Source organism: Erythrolamprus reginae, chromosome 9 (assembly GCF_031021105.1).
Source record: "Erythrolamprus reginae isolate rEryReg1 chromosome 9, rEryReg1.hap1, whole genome shotgun sequence".
NCBI classification, from domain to species: domain Eukaryota; kingdom Metazoa; phylum Chordata; class Lepidosauria; order Squamata; family Dipsadidae; genus Erythrolamprus; species Erythrolamprus reginae.
This window is the reverse complement of record NC_091958.1, coordinates 11,222,913-11,242,997: the sequence shown is the minus strand read 5'-3', so window position 1 is coordinate 11,242,997 and position 20,085 is coordinate 11,222,913. Positions and strand designations below refer to the sequence as shown.

At 41.7% G+C, this 20,085-nt stretch overlaps 1 long non-coding RNA gene across 1 annotated transcript in view; it reads left to right on the top strand.

The window, feature by feature from the left end:
• Positions 1-20,085, top strand: part of LOC139171840 (uncharacterized) — a 144,537-nt gene that overhangs the window by 78,442 nt on the left and 46,010 nt on the right. The gene's annotated exons all lie outside the window — the stretch shown is intronic.

The following is a 20,085-nucleotide window of genomic DNA, read 5'->3' as shown; positions in this document are numbered from 1 at the left end:
AAGTGCCAGGAAGCGCTGCCTCCCAGCTGTCACTTTCTGGAACAGCCGGGGTGCTTCCTGGCGCTCTCCTGAACCCAAACCCTTAGTCCAAGTTCGGCATTCGGGAGACTGCCGAGAAGCGCCCCAGCTGTTTCTGAAGGTGACAGCTGGGCGGTGGTGCTTCCCAGGACAGTCGGGGAGCTGTTGGCTGGTTGGGAGCCGAAAAAGGAGGTGAAGAATCCCACGAGGAGATTCCAGGGGCAGAGCTTTGACGTCACTGAGACGTCCTTCCTGGCCGGCTGAAATGGGGAATCCAGGAAGGACGTCACTTCCCGGCACTCTCCCGAACCTGAACCTGAACTTTTGCCGAACTTCCGAGTTCGGCGTTCAGGAGACCGCCAAGAAGCGCCCCGGCTGTTTCTGAAGGTGATAGCTGGGCGGCAGCGCTTCCTGGCGTTCTCCCGAACCCGAACCCGAACTTTTCCCGAACTTTAAAAAAAATCGGGTTTGGGTTCAGTATACCAAACCGCGCAAAGTTCGGTACGAGCCTGAACTTTGCGGGTTCGGTTCGCCCAACCCGAGTTCTTGGAGAGGGGCGGCATACAAATCCAAATGAACTTGAAACTTGGTCTGATGCAGACTGGCTATTTGCTTTGGCTATCTGGATGGGCTAGCTTCGGCAACACGTTACTCCAACAATAACGCCTTTTCCCAAAATCCAAACATACAGAGGTGACTGTTCCAACAACACACACATAGACACAAAAACACACTACTAATAGCCACTGGGAGACAGTGGGGTGATGAGAACCACAGCACGCTTCCTATGAAACCACAAATCGGACGGGCCTATCCCAGTGGGGTGAGAGATGATCCCACAAGGAACCTATTTGCACCCAGAGTCATAATGGCCTGACTTTAAGCTTTTATTTTCCTAGCGAAGCTTCCTAGCTTCCAACTGTACCTGTTAATGCACCGTACATGGTAACACATTTTGCAAAAATGCAAAACAATCCAAAACCATTCCGTAAGGGGAAATGTTTTCAGGGGCGGGGAAAAAACCCCACACAATCATCTGGCCAAAACGGAGCACACACAAAAAATAATAATAAAAGAAATGCACACACAGACACAAGGAACATGCCTCAGACGTTACACTTTTCTGGGAGGATTGTTTTTGTTACCATATAATCTGCTAGAGAGACAGAACAGAGTGAATTCGAAATCCACCAGACAAAGAGAAATACTGATAGAAATCGAAGCTGTCTCGTAAACGGTGTTTCTCCTAGGCACATCTGGATGGGCAGGGAAGCTGAAATGTGAGAATTTCTTTTCTTGCCAATCGTATGCTCTGCAGTACAATTTTTAAAAATAATTTGTAAGAAGGAGCATCCTCGCCAAGCAAGATGTTACGAGAGGTGAGTACCAGGTGGTCCTTGACTTACAAATACAATTGAGCAAGACATTTGTTAAGCGAATTTTGCCTCATTTTATGACCTTTCTTGCCACAGGTTATTAGCGATAAAGCCCTTCATGGCTTAGGGCAAGATTATTTATTTGTTTGTTGATTTGATTTGATTTGATTTGATTTGATTTGATTTGATTTGATTTGATTTGTCTATCTATCTATCTGTCTGTCTGTCTGTCTGTCTGTCTGTCTATCTATCTATCTATTTGTTTATTTATTTATTGGATTTGTATGCCGCCCCTCTCCGCAGACTCGGGGCGGCTAACAACAGTAACAAAACAGTATAATCCAATACTAAAAACAGTTAAAACCCATTATATAAAAACCAATCATACATACAGACATACCATGCATAAAATTTTAAAGGCCTAGGGGGAAAGTGTATCTCAATTCCCCCATGCCTGGCGGCAGAGGTGGGTTTTAAGCAGCTTATGAAAGGCAAGGAGGGTGGGGGCAATTCTAATCTCTGGGGGGAGTTGGTTCCAGAGGGCCGGGGCCGCCACAGAGGAGGCTCTTCCCCTGGGTCTCGCCAAACAACATTTGATTTGATCTGATCTGATTTGATTTGATTTGTATGCCGCCCCTCTCCGTAGACTCGGGCCGGCTAACAACAATAATGAAACAACATATAACAAATCTAATATTTAAAATAATTTTTAAAACCCTTATTTAAAAAACCAAACATACACACAAACATGCCATCATAAATGTATAGGCCAAGGGGGAAGGTAATATTCTGATCTCTGGGGGGAGTTTATGGGATAAACAAATAAAAATAAATTGCAATAAATGAATCAGACTTCCCCATGGGCTCTCAGAAGGGTGCAAAAGATGATATGCAGATTTTGCTCAGGCCCTCATCACCTCCTGTCTTGAATATTGCAAGCCCTGGCTCCAGTAATGGGCAGCTTGCTTGCATGTCGTAAATCTTTCATGCTGCTGTAGTGGCTGCCAATCCTGGTCCAACCTCTCTGTCTTGAAGGGTGTATATCTATTGTCACCAAGAAGAAGCTATGGGTGGAATGGTTGAAATCTAGACTTTTCAGGCATTCCTTCTACTAGATCAGTGATGGGAAACCTATGGCATGGATGCCACAGATGGCACGCGAGCCATTGCCCTAGCTCAGCTCCAGCATGCCTGTGTGTGCCGGCTAGCTGATTTTTGGCTCACACAGAGGCTTTGAGAAGGCATTTTTGGCTTCCAGAGAGCTTCCAGGGGGATCAGGGAGGTTGTTTTTACCCTCCTCCAGCTCCAGAGAAATATTTGGAGCCTGGTGCGGGTGAAACATGAGCCTACTGGGCCCACCAGAAGTTGGGAAACAGGCCGTTTCCGGCCTCCAGAGGACTTCTGAGGGTGGGGAGCTGTTTTTACCCTCCCCAGGCATTGAATTATGGGTGTGGGCACTTGCTCTTTCAACACCCGAAAGATCAATGGGTTTATTAGCTACTGTAAAAAAATGAAACAAAATATGTTGTTCTCCGGGAAGATTTCTGATCCAGAAATAAGAGATCAATTCCGAACGACATCAGTAATGCGCTGTCATTTATTTTGAAAGAGGAGATTAAATTAAAGGATTAATAACAACGAAACAAGGTTGAAACTATGTTCACCGAACAGGCATTGATCTGTGTCTGTCACTCACTGCACCTTTAGTGTTTTCCTGGAGACCTATATCTATCATACTGTCATCCTGAGCATCCGATGGCTCTTCCAGCGAAAGTCTTTTGGAAATTCAGCAGAAGTTTATCATCTTTTCTTCTGGGGATGAAGTAAGGAATGTGATTTCTATCTGCAATTCGATGGTTGTGATTACAGTATAAATGCCTAACGTGGGGTGGAATTTAACCCATTTTATGGGTTTCAAAATGCATCCTCAACCTCAAACCCAAGAAACTCAAACTTTTTAAAAAAATAAATAAATACTATACTGCTCAAAAATAATAATAAAGGGAACACTCAAACAACACATCCTAGATCTGAATGAATGAAATATTCTCATTGAATACTTCGTTCTGTACAAAGTTGAATGTGCACAACAGCATGTGAAATTGATTGTCAATCAGTGTTGCTTCCTAAGTGGACAGTTTGATTTCACAGAAGTTTGATTTACTTGGAGTTATATTCTGTTGTCTAATATCTACTTGTAAGTAAGCTTTAATGCATATAGATAAAGTAAAGTTTCTTGTTAATAGAAGAATAAGACAGAAGATATTTTGCTTGCACTGAAGAGTAAAATTGTTCACTACTGTTTTTCTACAAAAGTGTCTTCGTTATTTCTCTGCACTGGTTCCTAAATTGCCACACTGTGAAGGTTTGTTGGAATTGTCCATGGTTTCTAGTGACTGCATAAGGAGATTCATAACATTTATACAGAAGTGACTTGCCTTAAGGCTGCAGGAAGTTGCATCAAGAGATCACATCAAGAGACGAATCTGTGACATGTGATCCAACTTCCTTAAGGATTTTCTTGGGCTCGTTGGCATCACCCTGCTCAGATTTCTTGCGATCAATCAAGGTCATATCAGCTCTGTCATCTGATGAGCAGCTCCTTGAGAATTGCACTTGGATTATTGTTTTGATAAGATACTACCCTTTGTCTTTTAAATATTGCTTCTCATCGCCTTTGCCATGGTTTTAGATGCTTTCGGCCAACATCAATTATGAGCTACATACATTAACGAAATAATCAAAGGTGTTTGTCCTTTCTTCCCCCGTTCCATTTTTGGTTAAAAGAAAAGACCTCCAAATATGAAGTAATCCTGCCTACACATGTAGATAGCGATATGATTGCACGCCATTAAATCCTTCCATTAATATAAAATAATTGTAGAACTGGTTGGCAAATTAAAGATGGTTGTTATTGATTCCAAAAATACTTTTGCTTTCAGCAAAATACATTTTTAATTACTTTCCTACTAGCTGTCATTTTTCATAAACCAGTCTAGACAACTCGTGCCAAATCATGCAAAAACTGATTTCAATGAACTGCCTTCCCCTAATATCAAAGATCTGAAAATATTCATATTTGCTATATATTTGAATCTAAAGTAAGGGAGAGAAGAAAAGAAGGCTCTCATTTCACATGCAACTATAGCAAAAAACCCAAAGTCCTGTTTAGGAAATAATTGCTTTAGCCGATTAGCTTTTCACATTCCTTTCCCCTTTTTCTTTTTTTAAAAAACTGAATCTGCCTGTTTAGGAGGAAAATTTAAAAGATAAATAGTAGAAGTCCATATAATATGCAGCTTTTTTATTTATTTTTTTGCTCTTTCCTTTTCTAATAATTTGTCAGCTGAAGCTTCGCATTTCTCTTTTTCCTGAAACAGATTACAGTACTGCAAAGATCAAAATCTAGCAAAATCTGCATATCCATGGCTTTTTTAAAAATATGCATTCTCCAGTCTGCCTTTATACTTATTTATCTTGAGCAAATCGGGTGGGAGAGAGGAAACAAGGAACAATCGTAAGTTCTATTTTCTTCACACTTTCAACTGGAATGATTACACCAAGTGGTACTAAGTAAATGGGAGTAGGAGAGAGGTTGGGTGGGAAAGAGAGAGAAAAGAGAGAGAGAGAGAGAGAGAGAATACACTGGTATAGAATTTGCTTTTAGCATCAGAATCAATGTCCAAATCTAAAATTGATATAATTGACTGTTAATTAATTCCCTTGATATTTTCATTAGCACATCCAAGCAACAAGTCTTATGTTTGGCACTTTTGAATTATTCAGGAAGAATTCAGATGTGCTGTAATGAAAGCGTTATTCAGTTGCTTCCATGCCTGCTAATAATGTTAAAAACAAGGTGTGTTTTTGTGCTCTTTCTCTCTGTCTCTCTCTCTCTCTTCCTCCCTCCGTGTCTCTCTCTCTCTCTCTCTTTTCCCTTTACTGAACAAGCAATGTAAGATTTTCAAAATGCAGCGTTTAATTTAGCAATCCAGACCTCTTTATTTTTTCTGCTTCTACCTTCTCTATAGGAAGAATCCTGAGCAATAGAACAGTTTCAACTTGGTTTTACGGTGTTTATGATACAGTGATACCTTGTCTTACAAACTTAATTGGTTCCGGGATGAGGTTCTTAAGGTGAAAAGTTTGTAAGACGAAACAATGTTTCCCATAGGAATCAATGGAAAAGCTATTAATGCGTGCAAGACCAAAATTCGCCCCCTTTGCTAGCCGAAGTGCCCGTTTTTGTGCTGCTGGGATTTCCCTGAGGATCCCCTCAATGGGAAACCCCACCTCCAGACTTCTGTGCTTTTGCAATGCTGCAGGGGAATCCCAGCATCGCCAAAACGAGTGCTTTGCTGGCAGCGGAAGTCCGGAGGTGGGGTTTCCCAGCGAAGGGAGCATCAGTGAAATTGCAGCATTGCAAAAACACCGAAGTCCTCGAAACCCCACCTCTGGACCTCTGTGTTTTTGCGATGCTGCAATTTCACTGAGGCTCCCCTCGCTGGCAAACCCTACCTCCGGACTTCCATTGCCAGCGAAGCCCCCGTTTTTGTGCTGCTGGGATTCCCCTGCAGCATCACAAAAACACGGAAGTCGAGAGGTGGGGTTTCCCATGGAGGGGAGCCTCATGGGAATCCCAGCAGTGCAAAAACGGGTGCTTCGCTGGCAACGGAAGTCTGGAGGTAGGGTTTCCCAGCGGTGGCAGTGGGTTTGTAAGGTGAAAATAGTTTGTAAGAAGAGGCAAAAATATCTTAAACCCAGGGTTTGTATCTCGAAAAGTTTGTATGATGAGGCGTTTGTAAGACGAGGTATCACTGTATTAAGGTTTTAAGGCTGCAGTCCTAAAACTAAGGGACAATAACATTGGATGAAAAAATGGCTCTTTCTTTCTCTCTCTCTCTCTCTCTCTTTTTTTCTGGCTTTTCTCCCTAAACCTGGTTTTCTTAAATCAGAAATTCCAACAGTGAGTGGAAGAGAAAAAGAGCAGATAGTTTCAGCAAATGATAGGAAGAATGATTTGTAGAGAGGAACACAAGTTGAGTTCCTGTCCATGTATGTACTCAAATGTTTTATCCTTGTCACCAGCTTAGGTTTAAAGTAGCAAAAGGGACAAATAATTCCAGAAATGTCTCAAGAGTCACTGATCAATAGCATGATCTTAAATGAGATCCTGTTCCATCCCATTCAGAAGTTAAGGGAGTTTGTAGTCTCATAGATAACATTTTAGCGCCAAGCTTGCTCCTCATGCTTATACAAATGGTCTATCCCTATACAGTGGTGCCTCTACTTACAAACTTTTCTAGATAAGAACCGGGTGTTCAAGATTTTTTGCCTCTTCTCAAGAACCATTTTCCACCTACAAACCCAAGCCTCCGAAACTATAACCAGAAAAGGAAGAGAGAAGCCTCCGTGGGGCCTCTCTAGGAATCTCCTGGGAGGAAACAGGGCTGGAAAAGGCAGGGAGAAGCCTCTGTGGGCCTCTCTAGGAATCTCCTGGGAGGAAACAGGGCAGGAAAAAGTGGGGAGAAGTCTTTGTGGGGCCTCTCTAGGAGCCACCTGGGAGGAAACGGGCCAGAAACAGTAGGGGGAAGCCTCCGTGGGTCCTCTCTAGGAATTTCCTGGGAGGAAACGGCAGGAAAAAGTGTGGAGAAGTCTTTGTGGGGCCTCTCTAGGAACCACCTGGGATGAAACGGGCCAGAAATGGTGAGGAGAAGCCTCCGTGGGGCCTCTCTAGGAATCTCCTGTGAGGAAATAGGGCCTCCACCCTCCCTGTGGTTTCCCCAATCGCACACATTATTTGCTTTTACATTGATTCCTATGGGAAAAATTGCTTCTTCTTACAAACCTTTCTACTTAAGAACCTGGTCACGGAATGAATTAAGTTCATAAGTAGAGGTTCCACTGTGTTTAGCCCACCATTGGGTTGCTACACTTGGGGGAAGCAGAGACTATACAAGAAGCAAAGGTGGGTTGCTGCCGGAACAGCAAATTGCATGCAGCTCCACAGTTCTGAAACGCAAGGGTGGGGTTGAGCGCAATTATGCATCCCGCATCTGAGCCGGACGCAAAATCTTGCACAGGGATGCTCCTGTGGGCGTGTTTTGGTGAGGTTTTTTGCTTCCCCGCATGTTCTTTATTTTGTTTTTCACAACGCAGTAAAATAGATTTCCAAATAAATGGGCTTTTCTTCCTTCCTTCCTTCCTCCTTCCTTCCCTCTCCCTTCCTCCTTCCTTCCTCTTCCCTCCTTCTCTCCTTCCCTCTTCCTTCCCTTCCTCCCTCCCTCCCATCTCTCCTTCCTTCGTTCCTTCGTTCCTTCGTTTGTTCCTTCCTTCCTCTTTTTAAAACACATTTAATTTTTTTTAAAACACATCATGTTATTCTGCCTTTCCATACATGCAGACTATTTGCTTTTGTTAAGCCCAGCCTGATCAACTCGCTATCGTATTATTTCACTTTCTTCCATAGTCATCTTGCAAGATTACATTCATAATACATCTGAAGCATAGCTATGATTATGATTACATCTCCAATGGCCATTGTTCTTTTCTGATTCTACTTTGGATTAACCATGATCAGATTTCCCCACAACCGGTGTTTGCAAGCCAGCTTTTGCTAGTGGTTTTAAATCCCATTTCAGGGGAAAATCCTACCTATTGCAGATCAAGGTAGTTCACAATATTTACCCTTTTTATTATAACTTTATTACTAAAAAGAAAAGAGACCAATTTGTCCAGAAAAGGATGGAGTTGGGGTAACTTGTAATCCCCTGACCATAGCTAGGAGAATACCATCATATTCTTGGGAAGGTCTCTTTCCATTATGTTATAACTAGTTAAGGCCCATTTGTAATGGTAAGTAGCCTAGAGTTAGCCATTGTTTTTTAGCCTCTGCATAAAATATCAAAGCCAGCATTGCTGATAGCCTTTCTGTTGCCTTTAATTCCATTTATATGTAGTAAGGTACTAAGTAGCAGGAATCTCATAAATCTTGGTGCTCCAGAATAAGACTTTGGACTGGAGGGGACTAGATGGCGTGCTTGATGGATGCACTATTCGTAATGCACTTGCCTCTTTCCTAAGGGACTATGAGTCTGAATTTAGCTAAAAAGAGAATGATCTGCTTCTCAATGGATGGCATTAAATGTACATAAGAAAGGAGTGAGTCGAACCTATTACATGGAGAGTGAAGCAATCTTCAGTCATCTATAGGCCTCACAGAAAGGTTATATGACTTCTGGATAATACATTTTGAGGACCACACCTGCATAGTCAAAACCTTTTTATCATCATCTAAGCCAAATATAGAAACATAGAAGACTTACGGCAGAAAAAGACCTCATGGTCCATCTAGTCTGCCCTTATCCTGTAGTTTATCTTACAATGGATATATGTTTATCCCAGGCATGTTTAAATTCAGTTACTGTGGATTTACCAACCACGTCTGCTGGAAGTTTGTTCCAAGGATCTACTACTCTTTCAGTGAAATAATATTTTCTCATGTTGCCTTTGATCTTTCCCCCAACTAACTTCAGATTGTGTCCCCTTGTTCTTGTGTTCACTTTCCCATTAAAAACACTTCCCTCCTGAACCTTATTTAACTCTTTAACATATTTAAATGTTTCGATCATGTCCCCCCTTTTCCTTCTGTCCTCCAGACTATACAGATTGAGTTCATTAAGTCTTTCCTGATACGTTTTATGCTTAAGACCTTCCACCATTCTTGTAGCCCGTCTTTGGACCCGTTCAATTTTGTCCATATCTTTTTGTAGGTGAGGTCTCCAGAACTGGACACAGTATTCCAAATGTGGTCTCACCAGCGCTCTATATAAGGGGATCACAATCTCCCTCTTCCTGCTTGTTATACCTCTAGCTATGCAGCCAAGCATCCTACTTGTTTTTCCTGCCATCCGACCACACTGCTCACCCATTTTGAGACTGTCAGAAATCACTACCCCTAAATCCTTCTCTTCTGAAGGAGGAGAGGCTCCATTGAGAAAGCTCCATTGTCTGGTGGTCATTATTTCTAAAGGAATACGCTATTCCGGCATAATCAAATGCGTTGTGAAGTTAATAGCTCTTGGTATCGCCCACCAGTCAAAATACTTATTTGCTAGTTCAGCAAGACTGAGCTAGGAGTCATTTTCTCTTCCTTTGCAATGGAAACGGTCAAGATTAATTCTCCATTCATTTGAAAACAAAAGAACAAAGGTGAGGACCAGATCCCAGGCTGTCAAGAAGCAGCAGGCGATGGTTACGCATCTACTCTTCCCTCTCCTTAATAATGTTGGAGCCATTATGTAAATCAGAAGTAAGAGTCTATTCCGGTAGATGCAAGAGGAACAATTGGGCATTTAAAAAAAAAAAAATCACAAATCCTCCTTCTGACAGCCACAGCTCAATCAATGTGGCAGGTCTATCAGTGGCCTCGGGTTGGCTGCCTGAGTGACAGCCAGCAGATGATGGACGAATGAGGTTGTCAGGGTGGCTGCTGATCACCCCGGAGTTTATTGCAGTGACTGAAAGCAAAGACCGGACGCCCAAGGTGATCGCTAGTTTTACAAGCAAGGCACGAGACTAACCCCCACTGTGTCTTATGTAATGACTTCACCAACATGGCCCCATCAGAATGAAAATGGCTCTGCCATCCTCCAAGGCAATGCAATTTTAATCGGCGCTATGAATCTTTTTTGCATTTTGCTATTTAGGTACCATTACAGGACTGTTAGCTGCAGAGCTCAAGAGAATGACTTCTATCCTGGCAAATATCAGGATACAAATATCAGAAGTTCTCTTAATGTCGATCCATCTAGACATGGCAGTGTGGTTAGAATGCAGTATTGCAGGCTAACTTTGCTCACAATCAGGAGCTCGATCCTAACTGGTTTCAAGTTGACTTAGCCTCCGGGCAAGCCTAAAATCAGCTGGCCGGCGCACACATGCACATTGGAGCTGAGCTAATCTAACAGCTCGGGTGCCAGCAGATATGGCTCCGCATGCCACCTGTGGCACCCATGCCATAGGTTTGCCATCACTGTGCTAGACTATAATCAACAGCCATGGGCAGGGTGTAGATCATAAAATCATGCACAACTTATGAATATATTATTTTAAAAGCTTGTAAGTCCTTAATAGAGCCGGGGTGGCGCAGCAGGTAGAATGCTGTACTGCAGGTCACTGAAGCTGACTGTAGATCTGAAGGTCAGCGGTTCAAATCTCATCACCGGCTCAAGGTTGACTCAGCCTTCCATCCTTCCGAGGTGGGTAAAATGAGGACCCGGATTGTGGGGGCAATAGGCTGGCTCTGTTAAAAAGTGCTATTGCTAACATGTTGTAAGCTGCCCTGAGTCTAAGGAGAAGGGCGGCATAAAAGTCTAATGAATGAATGAATGAATGAATGAATGAATGAATGAATAAAATAATACTAATGGTCATCCTCAAACTGGTAGATCATGGGGTGCATGTCTAATCATATATTACTAACATAGTTGTTTGGTTGTACTCTCCAGAAATGATGGGATTTGTAATCCCAAACATCTGAAGAGCACCAGCTTGTGGAAAACTGCTATGAGCATGAATGTTGTGGTTTTATCACTTCATGGTAGATTATCATTATGTATGTATTAGTAATGTATTTTTAGCTTCATTTGGATTTACAGTAGCCAACCGGAAAAAAAAAATCTCACCAGGTTTTATGTTTGATCTTGATGCCCCTGAAATATTAATCACACATATGTCCATTAATTATTTTTAAACTCAACTTTCTTCAGAAAGCTGATTAACAAATAAGTTTAGAAAAGTATTAGGAAATGGAAATATTTAATTAAACAAGATGTTCCATGACCAGTCAAAGTAAAATTAAGTCATGCTAATGTGCTCTGAAGATTTAATTATTTGTAAATATGGTTAATGAATATTGGTCTGGGCAGACGGTTTATAACCCTAAATGTTTAACTATCTTGGTGTTTTAAAAAGATAAATAAGGCCCAGAATCTGTCTTGGTTACAAATTCTTAATTCCTTTTGTGCCTATTTTCTTACAAGTCCCACGCTATCTTATTTTACTGAAAGAGTAGTAGATCCTTGGAACAAACTTCCAGCAGACATGGTAGATAAATCCACAGTAACTGAATTTAAACATGCCTGGGATAAACATATATCCATCCTAAGATAAAATACAGAAAATAGTATAAGGGCAGACTAGATGGACCATGAGGTCTTTTTCTGCCGTCAGTCTTCTATGTTTCAGTCTTCTATGTCTGGGGACCATTGAGTGTTGACACCTAGATTCGCGCATTGTTAATTTCATGACCCAATAATTACTTGTGAGATTTATTTTTCTGCCGTCAGACTTCTATGTTTCTATGTTTCTATCTATAAAACAAAGTTCTTAGGTGAGATGGAGAAATTTTACGTAGCTTGAAATGACTCAAGCAAACTACAGAGCAAAATGTGAACCTTTTTCACAGGCCTCTGGGGCAAACTACAGTGTTTGCAATGCAGTGCAACAATGCAACAGGCGTCACAACACAACTCAAACTCCATCCTTTAATACTCATGCGGAGAATCATAATGCAACTACAAAAGTGTCAGAGTTGGCATCATGAAATTACAATGCATGTTTTATCATTAACTTCCTCTCTGGGCACCCCGCCTCATTTTTATTTCTTTTCTGCCATGCTCAAAATGCTAATTATTATTTAGTATCAGGTTTATTTGAGTTGATACATTGATTGAGCCAACTTTAATGGCGCAATAATAATGCTGATCCTATATGTGGCACAGTGGTTAGAATGAAGCATTGAAGGCTAATTCTGCTCACTGCCAAGAGTTCGATCCTGACTGGCTCAAGGTTGACTCAGCCTTCCATCCTTCCGAGGTCGATAAAATGAAGACCCTGGTTCTTGGGGGCGATATGCTGACTCTGCTTAGAGAGAACCCCTCCTCGATCCACAGCTCACATTAGAGAAACATCTTTCAGCTGTGGCGAGAGGGGTGTTCGCCCAGGTTCGCCTGGTGCACCAGTTGCAGCCCTATCTGGACCAGGACTCACTGCTCACAGTCACTCATGCCCTCATCACCTCGAGGTTCGACTACTGTAATGCTCTCTACATGGGGCTACCTTTGAAAAGTGTTCGGAAACTTCAGATTGTGCATGATGTCAAAGCTCCGCCCATGGAATTCCCTATTGGGATTCCCCACCTCCTTTCCAGCCTCGAGATCGACCGAAAACGCCGCCGCTGATCGCAAAAACGGCACTCCGCCGAGCGCCGCCGCCCAGCTGTCACCTTCTGAAACAACCGGGCGCTTCTCGGCGGCCTCCAGAACCCGAACCCGAACGTCCGGGTTCAGCATTCGGGAGAACGCCGAGAAACCCCCAGCTGTTTCAGAAGGTGACAGCCGGCGCTTCTCGGCGGCTTCCCGAACCCGAAAAGTTCGGGTTCGGGAGAACGCCGAGAAGCCCCCCAGCTATTTTAAAAGGTGACAGCCGGGCAGCGGCGCCCAGTGGAGCGCCATTTTGCGATATTTTTTTTCTTTTTGCACGCATTAATCACTTTTACATTGTTTCCTATGGGAAACAATGTTTCGTCTTACGAACTTTTCGCCTTATGAACCTACTTCCGGAACCAATTAAGTCCATAAGACGAGGTATCTTTCTTTCCCTGAGAAAGTTTGGGTGACTGTAATAATTTATGTGATTTTTTTAAAAAATAAAACCTGAATAGAGAAATGCTAAAGTATTATCATCTCATTATCAAGTTACATGAAGTGTCGACTTAGAAAATATCACAGTGTCATCCCAAAATGGCAGTGTCTCCAGAAAAAAATCACACAGCGCGAAAAGAAACCTCAGAGGAAAAGCTATGCCACTTTGTGATGCCAACGTTTTGTTGAGGTATTTGTTTCCAGACAGACAAACAAACAAACAAACAAATAAAAATCTACTTGGAGTTTTTGAAGAATGTATAGTAATTCGCTAAGAAGGTCTCAAGAGTTGTTAATCTAATCCTATGTAGCTTCTGCTCTGGAAATCTCACACTACTTGCCAGAGCTTACAAAACTTTTGCTAGACCCATCCTCGAATACAGCTCATCTGTTTGGAACCCATATCGCATCTCAGACCTCAACACCCTTGAAAATGTCCAAAGATACTTCACCAGAAGAGCCCTTCATTCCTCCACTCGAAACAGAACACCCTATGAAACTAGACTTTCAATCCTGGGTCTTGAAAGCTTAGAACTACGATGCCTTAAACATGATCTAGGTATTGCCCACAAGATCATATGTTGCAATGTCCTGCCTGTCAAAGACTACTTCAGCTTCATCCACAACAACACAAGAGCACAGAACAGATTCCAACTTAACATTAACTGCTCCAAACTTGACTGTAAAAAATATGACTTTAGTAATCGGGTTGTTGAAGCGTGGAACTCATCACCAGACTCCGTAGTATCATCCCCTAACCCCCAACATTTTCCCCTTAGACTATCCACGGTTCACCACTCCAGATTCCTAAGAGGTCAGTAAGGGGCGTACATAAGCGCACTAGAGTGCCTTCCATCCCCTGTCCTACAGTCTCTCCTATATCTCATATTTCTTCTCTACTATATCCTCTATAACCTTCATTGTGTATTATTGTGTATTGGACAAAATAAATAAATAAATAAAATTAATAAATATAAAATAAATAACATAAATTCAGTGTGCAGTGTGCAGCAGCTGCCAAAAAAGCCAACACAGTTCTAGACTGCATTAACTGAGGGATAGAATCAAGATCACGTGAAGTATTAATTTGATTTGATTTTATTGATTTGATTTTATTGGATTTGTATGCCGCCCCTCTCCGTAGACTCAGGGCGGCTAACAACAGTAGTAAACAGCATATGACAATCCAATATAAACAGTTAAAAACCCCTATTGTAAAACCAAACATACAGACAGACATACCATGCATAAAATTGTAAAGGCCTAGGGGGAAAGAGTATCTCAATTCCCCCATGCCTGGCGGCAGAGGTGGGTTTTAAGAAGCTTATGAAAGGCAAGGAGGGTGGGGGCAATTCTAATCTCTGGGGGGAGTTGGTTCCAGAGGGTCGGGGCCACCACAGAGAAGGCTCTTCCCCTGGGTCCTGCCAAGCGACATTGTTTAATTGACGGGACCTGCAGAAGACCCACTCTGTGGGACCTAACTGGTCGCTGAGATTCATGCAGCAGAATCCCAGCAACCAGTTTATACCACTTTATAAGGCCTTGGTAAGGCCACACTTGGAATATTGCATCCAGTTTTGGTCGCCTTGATGCAAAAAGGATATTGAGACCCTAGAAAGAGTGCAGCGAAGAGCGACAAAGATGATTAGGCGACTGGAGGCTAAAACATACAAAGAACAGTTGCAAGAACTGGGTATGTTTTGTTTAATGAAAAGAAGGACCAGGGGAGACATGATGGCATTGTCCCAATATCTCAGGGGTTGCCACAAAGAAGGAGTCAACCTATTCTCCAAAGCACCTGTAGGTAGAACAAGAATCTAAACAAGGAGAGAAGTAACTTAGAACTAAGGAGAAATTCCTGACAGTTAGCACAATTGATCAGTGGAACAGCTTGCCTCCAGAAGTTGCCAATGCACTGGAAGTTTTTAAGAAGATGTTGGATAACCATCTGTCTGAAGTAGTGTAGGGTTTCCTGCCTAAGCAGGGGGTTGGACTAGAAGACCTCCAAAGTCCCTTCCAACTCTGTTGTAGTTATTGTTAATTCATTACTTGGACTGACATCACAAGAACAACCCCCACCCCCCCACCCCCCAAAAAAAAGGCAAAGAAGAAAAAAAAGACCTCGAAGAAAATTTGCACCAATATTCTAATTAAATGAAAGTGAAATCCAGGCCTTCATTTTTCCCTCCTAGAATAATTGGTTTAAAAAAATCATTGTTTACTGCAGCAGATTTGTATGTATGTTTTTTAACCTTGCAGATCTGACCAGTTCCTTTTTAATGTGTTACAAAGCTTCTGATTGTCCAAATGGGAATATCAGATACTGTGTTTGAATGCATTTGAATGAATTAATCCGTATCTCATAGCAGTGTCCTATTTTTTTCCCGTAAGTAACTTTCAATGTATTCAAAAGGCTTATTTCCAAATAAGAAGACAAAGAAGAGAAGCTTGTTTCACTGTCGCATGGTGACTTGTACTGTAAATCTGCTTGTGTGCATCTTAATTTTTTGTCCAAGGATCGATTGCCGATCTAAGGATAATATTTGCAAACTCAAGGGGGAATTTGCAGATCTTCTTTCAAAAGCAAATCAAGTAAGAAATTGATGCCACTCACTGACATACATGTAGCAACAAGAACAACAATAACAAATAGCAGCAGCAGCAGCAGCAACAATGGAACAAAAAAAACCCATTAGAGTTTTGAAAAATTCAGTTTGGCGATTTGATTCAAAGGTGACTTGGAAAGTCACGGCGAATCATCAGGTCACATTGGATGGTTCTGAGCCACTTTTGCACATGCCCAGAAGTGGCTTTTCAAATTAATTGGAGAGTCCACATTCAAATGATCTTATGAACAATTGATTATGTTCATCAGTGTTTCCCAACCTTGGCAACTTGAAGAAGGAAAATGTTGGGGGTTAGGGGATGATACTACGGAGTCCGGTAATGAGTTCCACGCTTCAACAACTCAGTTACTAAAGTCATATTTTTTACAGTCAAGTTTGGAGCGGTTAATGTTAATTGAAGTCCAAATATTTTCAAGTTGCCAAGGTTGGGAAACACTGGTCTACATTCAATGGACTTTTTTTTTAGTCGACTCAAACCACTGCCATATCAAAAAAGGACATCTTGAGTTGCAAGCTATCAGATATCACCTTTGAGAAGTTGAAAATATTTATTGTCTACAGAGTACATTGGAGATTGGCCGTCCCAAACTTTTGCAGTTATCTGCTGCCTTTTACTGTTGAAATATGCATTTACTACATTCAAAACTGCAGGCGAACGAGATAAGTGTCAAAACAATTTCGATCCCACATATTTGGGATGTGGAGAGCTGATTGAAGAAGAAGTGATGCTTTTGAACTGCATAAATTATGGGCATGTACCATGAATAGCCAGAGTAACCAACAGAGAAGTGCAAATCCAGACCCATATGAGAGGCTAAAATCATAAGATCTAATGTAGGTCAGTCACCAGGACCAGAAGTTTAGTCTTCTAAGCTTTTTAGATATTTTGTGTGTGGCTTTTTAATTGTTGACGGGGTGTTGATGGCTGGCTATTAAGCCATTGGCTGTTGCATCCTTGTTCCACCAAGCCCTCACTAAGAATTTGATAAATTCGTGGTAAATCAGCACTCTTCTTGACTGATGACAGGCTCATTTCCCAGTCTTCAATAATTTCCCTGGCTGTTTTTGTATCTGCCCGTCCAACAATCTCAGTAGCTGCAAAATTGAATGCATGTCCTTTTTCATTGCAATGCCTGATTTACTTTGGCCATGTCATGCATCCAAATTCATTGGAGAAGACAATGATGCTAGGAATGGTTAGTGGAACAAGATAGTTAGTCGAACTCTGGCTTGATAACATCAGATCCGATACAAAGCTGATCATCCAATAATTGAAAAAAGCTGTGCTTTACCATGGAGACAACTTCCGTATACAGTCACCAAGAATTTGACAAGGAAAAATGGTTAAAACAACAACATTTGGGTGTGGAGCAAGTCCCACAGCTTCCAAATAGGGACTGAACTAAATCTTCAAGATCCAGTAATCAAGGGGATGATATTTGTCAATTTAACTTTTGGATAGCTTTGCAGATCCCTTTAAAAACAGCATCAATATCCAACAATATTTGGCCTGCATTAAATCCCCTCCACACTTTTTTTCCAAAGCTGGATCAGCTAAAAAAAAAATTACTAATTGAAAAGTCCCCAACCCCACCGAATTTCCCCTAATGGCTTTGACCAGAAAGTTGAGCAAGATATCAGTGGCCAATGCAACGCAGCAAAAAGTGGAGAGGGGAAGCGATTTCTTAAGCACATATGTGATTTTAAGTAAATCTGAACTGTTGCCTGAGAAATGTTTGCCAATTAAAAACTAAAGTCCTACAACACAATCACAAGATGATATGTATCATATGGCCTCCTGGCTGTTGGGAATGTTTTTGCTTTGCATAACTGAATACATTTACACTACCTAGAATGTACACAGCCGATAAGTTGGGTGGGGAAGGGTGGGGAGAATTCTATAGGCTTTCGGAGAAGGGAGTCAGACAAGCGTTTGGTTTCTGAACACTTCCATTCTTGCGAGGTTTCTACAAGCCTGGACTCCTAAGAACAGAGGTCTTCAAACATGGCATCTTTAAGGCTTGTGGACTTCAACTTTATACTCTTTCCTGTATTTTATCTTAGGATGGATATATGTTTATCCCAGGCACGTTTAAATTCAGTTCCTGTGTATTTACCAACCACGTCTGCTGGAAGTTTGTCCCAAGCATCTACTACTCTTTCAGTGAAATAATATTTTCTCACGTTGCTTCTGATCTTTCCCGCAACTAACCTCAGATTGTGCCCCCTTGTTCTTCTGTTCGCTCTCCTATTAAAAACACTCCCATCCTGAACCTTATGTAACCCTTTCACATATTTAAATACCAGAATATCTCCGGGACTGCCTTTTGCCGCACAAATCCCAGCGACCGGTTAGGTCCCACAGAGTTGGCCTTCTCCGGGTCCCGTCGACTAAGCAATGTCGTTTGGTGGGACCCAGGAGAAGAGCCTTGTCTGTGGTGGCCCCGACCCTCTGGAACCAGCTCCCCCCAGATATCAGAGTTGCCCCCACCCTCCTTGCCTTTCGCAAGCTCCTTAAAACCCACCTCTGTCGTCAGGCATGGGGGAATTGAAATTTCCCTTCCCCCTAGGCTTATAGAATTTATACATGGTATGCTTGTATGTATGAGTGGTTATTTAAATTGGGATTTTTAAGATTATTTTTAATACAGTATTAGATTTGTTTATACTGTCTTTTTATATTGTTGTTAGCCGCCCCGAGTCTTCGGAGAGGGGCGGCATACAAATCTAATAAATACAAATACAAATACAAATTAAATGTTTCAATCATGTCCCCCCTTTCCCTTCTGTCCTCCAGAGTGAGTTCATGAAGTCTTTCCTAATACGTTTTATGCTTAAGACCTTCTACCATTTTTGTAGCCCGTCTTTGGACCTGTTCAATTTGATCCATATCTTTTTGTAGGTGAGGTCTCCAGAACTGAACACAGTATTTCAAATGGGGTCTCACCAGTGCTCTATACAGCGGGATCACAATCTCCCTCTTCCTGCTTGTTATACCTCTAGCGATGCAGCCAATCATTCTACTCGCTTTCCCTATTGCCTGACCCCACTGTTCACCCATTTTGAGACTGTCAGAAATCACGACCCCTAAATCCTTCTCTGAATGAATCAATGAACAGCTCTGTGGACATAATAATCCAATACTATTACTGTGTACAGTAATAATCCAATACTAATCATTTTAGTATTGGATTATTACTGTAAACTGTTTTATTATTGCTGTTAGCCGCCCCGAGTCTCCGGAGAGGGGCGGCATACAAATCGAATAAATAATAATAATAAATAATCCAGAGGAAGGGGAAATATAGTGTTTTCCAGTTCCTTACATACTTACTTACTTACTTACTTACTTACTTACTTACTTACTTACTTACTTACTTACTTACTTATTTATTTATTTAGTCCAATACACAATGAGGGTTTTAGTGGGTATATATCTATATATACATAATAAAATACATGATGAAGGTTATAGAGGAGATACTCATAGTAAAATATATCTAAGAAATAATAGAAAAGAAGGTATAGTAATAGAACATATCAATGAAAGAATAGAAGAAGAAATAGAGGAATAGAAGAAAGGTATAGAAGATATAGGAGAGCAATAGGACAGGGGACGGAAGGCACTCTAGTGCACTTGTACTCGCCCCTTACTGACCTCTTAGGAATCTGGATATGTCAACCGTAGATAATCTAAGGGTAAAGTGTTGGGGGTTTGGGGATGACACTATGGAGTCCGGTAATGAGTTCCACGCTTCGACAACTCGGTTACTGAAGTCATATTTTTTACAGTCAAGTTTGGAGCGGTTAATATTAAGTTTAAATCTGTTGTGTGCTCTTGTGTTGTTGTGGTTGAAGCTGAAGTAGTCGCCGACAGGCAGGACGTTGCAGCATATGATCTTGTGGGCAATACTTAGATCTTTTTTAAGGCGTCTTAGTTCTAAACTTTCTAGGCCCAGGATTGAAAGTCTAGTCTCATAGGGTATTCTATTTCGAGTGGAGGAGTGAAGGGCTCTTCTGGTGAAGTATCTTTGGACATTTTCAAGGGTGTTAATGTCTGAGATGCGATATGGGTTCCAAACAGATGAGCTGTATTCGAGGATGGGTCTGGCAAAAGTTTTGTAAACTCTGGTAAGTAGTGTGAGATTTCCAGAGCAGAAGCTATGTAGGATTAGGTTTACAACTCTTGAAGCCTTCTTGGCTATGTTGTTGCAGTGGGCTTTGGCACTTAAATCTTTTGTTATTAGTATACCAAGGTCTTTAACCGAGTGGGGATTATCTGTGATAATTCGATTATTCAGTTCGTATTTGGAGTTCAGATTTTTCTTCCCAATGTGTAGGACAGAGCATTTGCTAGAG